Source organism: Odocoileus virginianus, chromosome 10 (genome assembly GCF_023699985.2).
Source record: "Odocoileus virginianus isolate 20LAN1187 ecotype Illinois chromosome 10, Ovbor_1.2, whole genome shotgun sequence".
Lineage (NCBI taxonomy): Eukaryota > Metazoa > Chordata > Mammalia > Artiodactyla > Cervidae > Odocoileus > Odocoileus virginianus.
Window position 1 is genome coordinate 34,929,439 of NC_069683.1, and position 7,926 is coordinate 34,937,364.

The window sequence follows — 7,926 nt, forward strand, 5'->3', positions numbered from 1 at the left end:
GTCCTTTTTAAGATATACTTTTATGGATACATTTTAAAAGATGTCCCAGGAAGGGGAGGGGGTGGAGACCAGAGAGCTCTCTAGTTCTTTTTCTGGCAACAGAAATTTGGGGAAAGAATAGCTCCGAGGAGAAAACCATCCAAAATGACATCAATCGGAGATGCAGGTGCCCTGTGCCCATGGTAGGTGTGCACAGAACACTCAAGGTCTGTTTTTCACCCAGTCTGAGCAGGTAACAAGGAATCGACTCCACCTGCGGTGGTATTTTCACTAGAACTTTCTGGTTCCCCAAAGAGCTCTGAGGGGGTATTCAATCCTGCAGCTCTCTTTGGGCACATTTGTCTGCCTTGTATTTTTCATTTCAAGGAGAATTTCTTCTTTTTCCATTAAAGAAGCAGTCATGCCTCAGCAGCTGGCCCCGAGATTGGAACCTGTGTTATCTCATTATGTACGCCCATCTGTTACGGCCGCCCAGAAGGGTTCGAGCCCTTTTCTTGGTTCTATTTTCCTCTACTCCCACACTGCATTCATTTGCCACACAATGAAATACAGGAGCATCTGCTGGAACCTCTCCTGTCAAAGCAGGCGGGGCTCAAAGTCCCCTCTGGCTTCCAGCCAGCTGGCAGCTTGGTTGGTTTCGAAAGTCTTTGAGGTCACACCATCACAACTCCCAATGTCACGGTCGTCCCACTGCACTGAGCTTCAGACACCTCTGGTGCAAATGGTGCTGTTTCAGACAACACCCTGCAAAGTGGATCTTGACAAATTGGAAACTGTTGTGGATGTGGGTGACTAGAGGGTGGAGAGGGTGGATGGTTTGGCCATTGTCCCATGAAGAATGGTTCAGAGATTACGAATGCTTTCAATAGAGAAGAAAAGACACACCATGTAGGGGTCGATGCATAAGTGATGCTGAGAGGGAGCATCCCATCCAGTGCTGAAGGTGTCTAGTTAGGGGAGGACTGTGTGGTAGGCAGCAGGTGACCCAGGTGGGCCCCTCAGGCTTTGCATCTCAGGCAGGCATAGCGCTGTCCCTCTGAATAGTGCTGAAACCTTTGCTGGTGATGGTCTGCACAGCTCTTGTTTTGCTATTAGACTTTCTTAGCCACTGCTGCTGCCCACTGTTCTGCCTGGTTTAGTCTTAGCCCCTTTTCTCCATAACCCAGTCCCTCAGCTTGGCTTCTCTCAGCAGGCTTCCCTTCTACCTTCTTTCCTTCTTCTTTAAATCCTTGTTGCTTTACAATAATAATTTTCCTTTGTATTCCTCTCCTACCATTTTTTCAGTCTGCCTGGTTTGGATGCTCTGAGGATAACTGGTTTGTATCCATTGGTTCATTCACTCAACAGTTATTGCAATGCTTTCTATGTGTTATGTAAGTATGCATATGTGATAAGTAATTTTTTTTCAATTTGTTTCAATTGTTTATTAACTGACCAGATTATAAAAATAATCCTGGTAGATACCTTAGTTCATCCTTCTAATAAGCCTGTTGATCTGGTCTTCCTTGTTGCCAGCATCTCCACCTTCTACAAAATGGGTGGTCTTTTTCTTCATTCCACCTAGTGGAGAAGACAATTTAAAGGGCCACAGGAAGTTTTTTGCTTCCTTGAAACATTTTCCAACAGTATAGATCTCATGAATCAATCCTCCATGCAGATGATTCCGTATTTCCCAAGAGATCGAGCAGTCAATGCATTATCTTTCAGGGCAATTCACTTTTTGTTGATTTTGCCATAACCACGCTTGTAGATCAATTCATTTACAGACTTCAGATTTGGGTACCCGCATGCAATGTATGGCTCCACAATTCTCAGCATGTTAACTGATGCCTTGCTAAGCTTCACAAAGGTGCCATTGAAGATCTGCTGGAGGCGAAGGAGCTGCAGCACCTTTTGAAACTTCGGGCTCACACCGTTGATACCTCTGATCCTGATGACAAATGCCAATTTGGGTTTTGCGGGTACATAGAAGTTGCCGGCTTTTTGTGCCATCCTAGCCATTTGAATTTCAGTTCCGTACATCTGCCTGTATTCCTTGTGGTAATGCTTAGCTTTTTCATAGATCAGCTTCCTCCTTGCCTTTCAAAGCATCTTTTGGGCAAACTTCTTTCTCAGGCTCTTGATCTTCAGCTCTGTGAAATTCTTTCGCTTTTTCTTAAGGGTTTCTGGCACAGCAGGAACCTTCTTTTTCTTCTCTTCTGCACCCTCCATGGTTCCAGCCGGGAAAGAGCTGTGATAAGTAATTTTATGGGCCAACTTGACTGGGCTAAATGTTGCCCAAATAGCTGGTAAAGCATTATTTCTGGGTGTGATTGTAAGAGTATCTCTGGAAGAGATTAGCATCTCAAGCAGCAGACTGAGTAAAGAAGATCACCCTCCGATGAGGGTGGGCATCACCCAATTCTCTGAGGGCCTGAATACAGCATAAAGGCAGAGCAGGGGCAAGTTTTCTCCCTCTGCTTAAGCTGGAACCTATCCTCTCTTCCCCTAGGATATCAACTCTGGTTTTCTGACCTCCAGTCTAGGGTTGGGGCTTACACCATTGGCCCCTCGCCCCAGCTCTCAGGCTTTGGACTCAGATTGAACTATACCACTTCCTTTTCTGGTTCTGCAGCTTGCAGACAGCAGAACATGGGGCTTCTCAACCCTCATGATCATTTGAGACAATTCCTGTGATAAATCTATACAAATATAAATACACAGATATAGACACAGATAGATAATAATAGCTATCGATATAGCTCTCTCTCTCTCTCTCTCTCTCTCAGCTCTTGGTTCTGTTTCTCTGGAGAAGTCTGACTAATACAATATGCAAACAGTTGTACTTTGTAAAGGTAGAAGTAGGTGTTATCAGAGAAAGTTGCAAGGAGGTGGTGCCTTAGATTGGATAGTCAGGGAAGATTTCTCTGAAGAATGAGTGTTTGGATCGGGGCCTGAAAAATGAGGAATCATTGAGGTGAGTGTAGGAGCAAGAATGAATAGCAAGAGTGAAGGGAATAGAGTGGGCAAAAGCATAAAGGAGCTTGGAGCGCTCCAGAAACTGAAGGGAAACACATCCAGTATTCCTTAATATTCGTTTGTTTTGTCACAGCATGAATGCTGGTCTCGGGGAAGGTTCTCTCTGTCCAGAAGCTCTTGTTCAAGTGGACACATGGCTAGTATGTCCTTCCCAGTGTTCCTGTCTCTGCTGAGTTGCTACCTCATCTAGGAAGCCTTCTCTGACCAGCTGTTCACACTCACTATCTCTTACCCAACCTTGTATATTCTGTGGCATCTTTCATTAAATGAAATGACATTATTTATTTCATCACTTCTTGATTGATGATCATCTCCCATTCGAATGAAAATTCCAAAAATTCAAATCCTATTCTAATAAGCTGTCATATTTCCAGCACCTGGCAAACAATAGGCCCTTAATACATGTTTTGTGAATTAATGGATGATGAATGACATGCTGGAGAAACAGAACATTTGTAAGGAAATGTAATTCCATTATAATCAAGCAGCCGCAGGACAAATGCCGAAAGGGAAGAGGGAGGATGTGTTAGAGATCCACGCCAGGACATTATTACACAATGAGGAAGATGTGTAATGAGCACATTTATTATGGGAACGTAAAGGCCAGTACTTAAGCTCCTTGCTCTTAAGCAGGCTAACATTTCTGCTGTTTGTATTATGAATTTGCTTAGCAACTCCTGTCGCCTTTATGATAAATAAACACAGACACATTTCTGTAACAGGCATTCTTAATAATTAAGCTGCTGCCAAGCCTCCAGTGAGTACCCGACTTGTCACTGGTCACAACAAATGCTCTGACCTACAGGCTTTCCACGGCTCTGCCTTCCAAGGGATCATGTCGGGTTGTTTAATGTTTGCACAGTTGTGAGGGGATGAAAAGGCAAGCTGACCTGCACTTGGATTATTCACAGTTCTTTGCTGAGACTTTAAGTATTATTAGCAGTCACTCATGAATTCCCTTCTGCTTTTTCTACCATGCTTTTCTAGTTGCTGTTTATAAAACAGATATAGTCCCATTGTCAAACCCCAACATAAAACAGAGCAAAACAAAGATCCTAGAGTTGGAGAACAAAACAGGCTGGGAAGCGGCTGACTTGCTGGGTGGATGCTCAGATGTAGAGAGTGATAAGAGACCGGAATTGGGATAACGCTTGATTTATGGCTTAGGTGACTGGTGGGTGTATTGTTATCAGCTAGAGTTCAGTTAGAGAAGCAGAACCATTAGGAGCTCTGTCTCTATATATTTATGTGATCTATCTATAGATATGCATACAGTTGCAGACATAGATACAGATATAGATTTATTTAGAGGACTGAGAGTATGCAATGTGAGAGCTGGTCTACAGTTAATGGAGGGCTGTTACATTTGTGTCTGGATGGCAGAAGTCAGGAAAGAACAGACAAGAAAAGATGCAATGTGGGAATGCAAGACTAGAGGTGATCTACAAAGATGAGGCAGAACCTATGAAACTGGCCTAGAAACTGAATTGATCTCCCATCACTTTTAGGTTTTCGATAGAGGAGAAGCTGGTTTCCCTGATCTCAGAGCTAATATGCGTCATGAATTTGCTTAGCAACTCCTGTTTTCAGCTGAGAGAGGTGCTGATGGGAGAGATCTGGCAAAAGCTGGAGGAGCCGCCTGCTTGGCTGCTGTCTTACACGGGCGAGAAGACCAGTTGATAAGCAGCATCAACTGCCCGGCAGTGGCTTTCTGAGAGTAAAACAAAACTGTCTCTCCTTCACTTACACCTTCGAAATCTTCTGTAAAATGTCTCTTATGGCCACGCTAACCCAGACCTGTGCAGGGAAGAAGATGGTGGGAAAGAGATGGTCCAGTCCAGCAAAATCAACACATCCCATTACAACGAGGACTGACAAATCCCCAGTGAACCTAAGAGAAGTCAAGGCTGTGGATGAGATGACTTAGGGATTGTGAGGAGCCAGAAAATACCACCATTGAAGTGGTGGGCTGAGGTTAGGAACCTACTATGGAGAAGGGGAAGGAGAAATCCCTGAGGCTGGGGACAAACTGGGGCAGGCACAGTTCCTGGGTATGAATGTTCGTGAGAATGTGTGAGTCCATAAAAAATGACGATGACAATGAGGATGATAATAACGAGGCATGGCAACAAATTTAATGGCTGGTATCTATGGCACTGGCCAATCAGAATGGATGCAGGATGGTGGACCTTGGAGGTTCCCAGGTTACTGAGGGAAGGCATCACATAGCCGTGTGATGGTGGGCATTGGGTGAGCAGGGGCATTGGGGAAGCAGCTGTTTAACATCCAGGACAGGCATTTCCCGACATTTTGACAACTTTTATGCTGTCTTGGTGCATGTTTGCTTTGTATCAGCCCTGCTGGTAGCTAACATTAATTTTGTGCCTACTGTGTGCCCAGCTAGGCACCGTGAGTCAGTGGGTGGTGCTTCTGGGATGCTTGCCCACCTGATCTGGCTGGGGCCTGGGTGTGAGGGAGGCAGGGATCAGAATCTTAGATCCCAGCAGGGCAAATTATCAGGCCCATCTTCGGCAAACATCTGTTTCCAAGCATGCACCGCTTCCACAGGAGGATATGTTTTGGGGAGGTTTTATAGGCCCTGCTCCGCATGGGGGAGAATGTTTAAACCGGCAGCCACTGTTAATGAGTGCCATGCTGCTAATGAGGACAGCCTGGAGAGGAGCAGCTGTGGTGATTCGGATGACAAAGGCTGTGACATCTACCTGGTGGAGTCCTGAGGGGCTGTCTCTGTGGGGCACATTCTGAACGACTAGGACCCATGGAGACTCGGGGTGGGGGGCTTGGCATTCAACTTGGAAGTTCTTGTCTTGCATGATCTGATGTGACTATTCACCCAGATCCAACACCAGATTGTCAAGGTGCCATTTTGATTGGTAGTTTATGGCTACTGCTTTGGGTACCATGCCAGAAACACCTGTGTACTCAGAAGTAACCTGGATGTCACTCACCTTGCCTTTGTCCCCTTCTCTGCAGCATCCGGGGTCCTGTTTGTCACTTGACCTCTGTCTCTGGTCTTGCCAAATTTCCATTTCTCTGAAAGCAATTTTAAAGAGGTGCCAGGGTATTATTATCTTAAATGATCTTGGCATTTGTCTTAATAATACTACCAGATTGACCAAAGGATGGCCCTGGCTCCAATTTGTTGGCAGTTGACTTGGCATTTGGTGAGGTCAAGGTGCTCAGTCACTTAGTCATGTCCAGCTCTTTGCGGCCCTGTGGACTGTGGACCACCGGGCTCCTCTGTCCATGGAATCTTCCAGGCAAGAATACTGGAGTGGGTTTACACTTTCCTACCCGGGGCTCAAACCCGTGTCTCTGCCTCCTGTATTGGCAGGCAGATTCTTTACCACTGGGGCCACCTGGCAAGCCCACAGGGCAAAGTGGACAGGTTCAATTTCATATGTGAGCCAGGCAGCCTCCATCTGACCGCAGATGTGTCTGTACTGTGGGTCACTTGCAGCATGTGCTTTTGATCTTCGCAGGACTGGAGATCATGAAAATAGTGCATTGGCCCTCTCACTTCAGCCACTAGGGGGCAGCACAGAACACTCGCTTTATTACAAGTGGGTCAGTGAGAGCCTCTGATTTATGTGGCATGTCATTTACCGTGTGCTCATTTCAACCTGTTCCTTCCTTGGATACTGTTCCCTGCATGAAGAAGGAAATCAGCAAATGGCAGCAGATTGGATTGAGCAGCATCTTTTGGCGACTTCTCTGGTGGTCCCGTGGTTAAGACTCTGCGCTTGCGCTGCAGGGGTGGTGGGTTCCATCGCTGTTTGGGGAATTAATATCCCACATGCTGTGCAGCCAAAAAACCCCAAAGTCTCTCCACCCAAAACAAAATTAGCATCTTTCAAGAAACTTTTTCTTTACTCCAAAGACATGAATTCACAATAAAGATTCCTTAGCAATAAATAGCAGTGTCCTCCTTCCCAATCATTTGGTATGGAATACTCTGCATCTGGAAATAACAAGGGAATTCCAGATAGGGACAAGGACACAAGCAGTGGTATAGAAGTCTGCATAGTCTGGTTCGGGGAAAGTTGACTGTGACAGCCATTGATGGGGTTAACCGGCGGGAGTGAAGCGTAAGCAAAACTCCCATTTTTATTTTATTAATAACAGCTTCAAAAGAAAGACTGACAGCTACTGTTTCAAACCCCCAAAGTTGTAAACTGGGTTTTATATTTTTGGCAACAATGGGGTTTAGGCAAAGAAAAGAAGAAGAAAAGAACTCAACTATTTTATGTTTAATTATATCTGAAGTTACCACTAATAATTACAAATTTCAAACCATTACAATTTCCAGTTTTGTTTATCTCCCTATGATTATCGAAAACATATCTCACAGTTCTTCATGTTCACCTACAAACATTAAAGGTTTGCATTTCGGATGGACCAAAATAGGGGTGTCACAGCAGTTTGACAGAAAGCTAGTCCTTATCTCTTTCCGTAGAATGGCAGCTAAGAAATTTGCCACTTGAGTGGAGCATAATCTAGTGTGCTTTCTGTTGGGGACCTATCTCAGTGTCATTTGTAAGCAAATAGATTCTTTAACCACCTGGGTTGTAAATAATCTGTATCCTCCAGCTTCTTTTATCAGCCGAGAAAAGCCATTTACAGCATGATGCCTGGATAAACAAAAGTATTTTTAGGTCCCAGTGATTTTCTTCAGTTTTCCTTTAATTAAAACTGATTCTCTTCATAAAAGGTGGTTCATATCTCATCTCAAATTTTTCTTTCTTGAAGAGGGACTGATAGGATTCTGCTTTTACTGAGATTAGTATGCTTCCCTGATATCCAAAAGTGAAATGGCCTTCTGTAGTTCCCAGGGCAAAGTCAGAATCCAACAGCAAAGCCTCAGAATCCAACAGCAAAGCCTGCTTT

The 7,926-nt window shown here is 44.7% G+C and overlaps 1 pseudogene; it reads right to left on the reverse strand.

Moving 5' to 3' along the window:
• Positions 1-1,442: 1,442 nt before the first annotated feature.
• LOC110148882 (large ribosomal subunit protein uL30 pseudogene) lies at positions 1,443-2,224 on the reverse strand (annotated as a pseudogene).
• Positions 2,225-7,926: the final 5,702 nt, after the last annotated feature.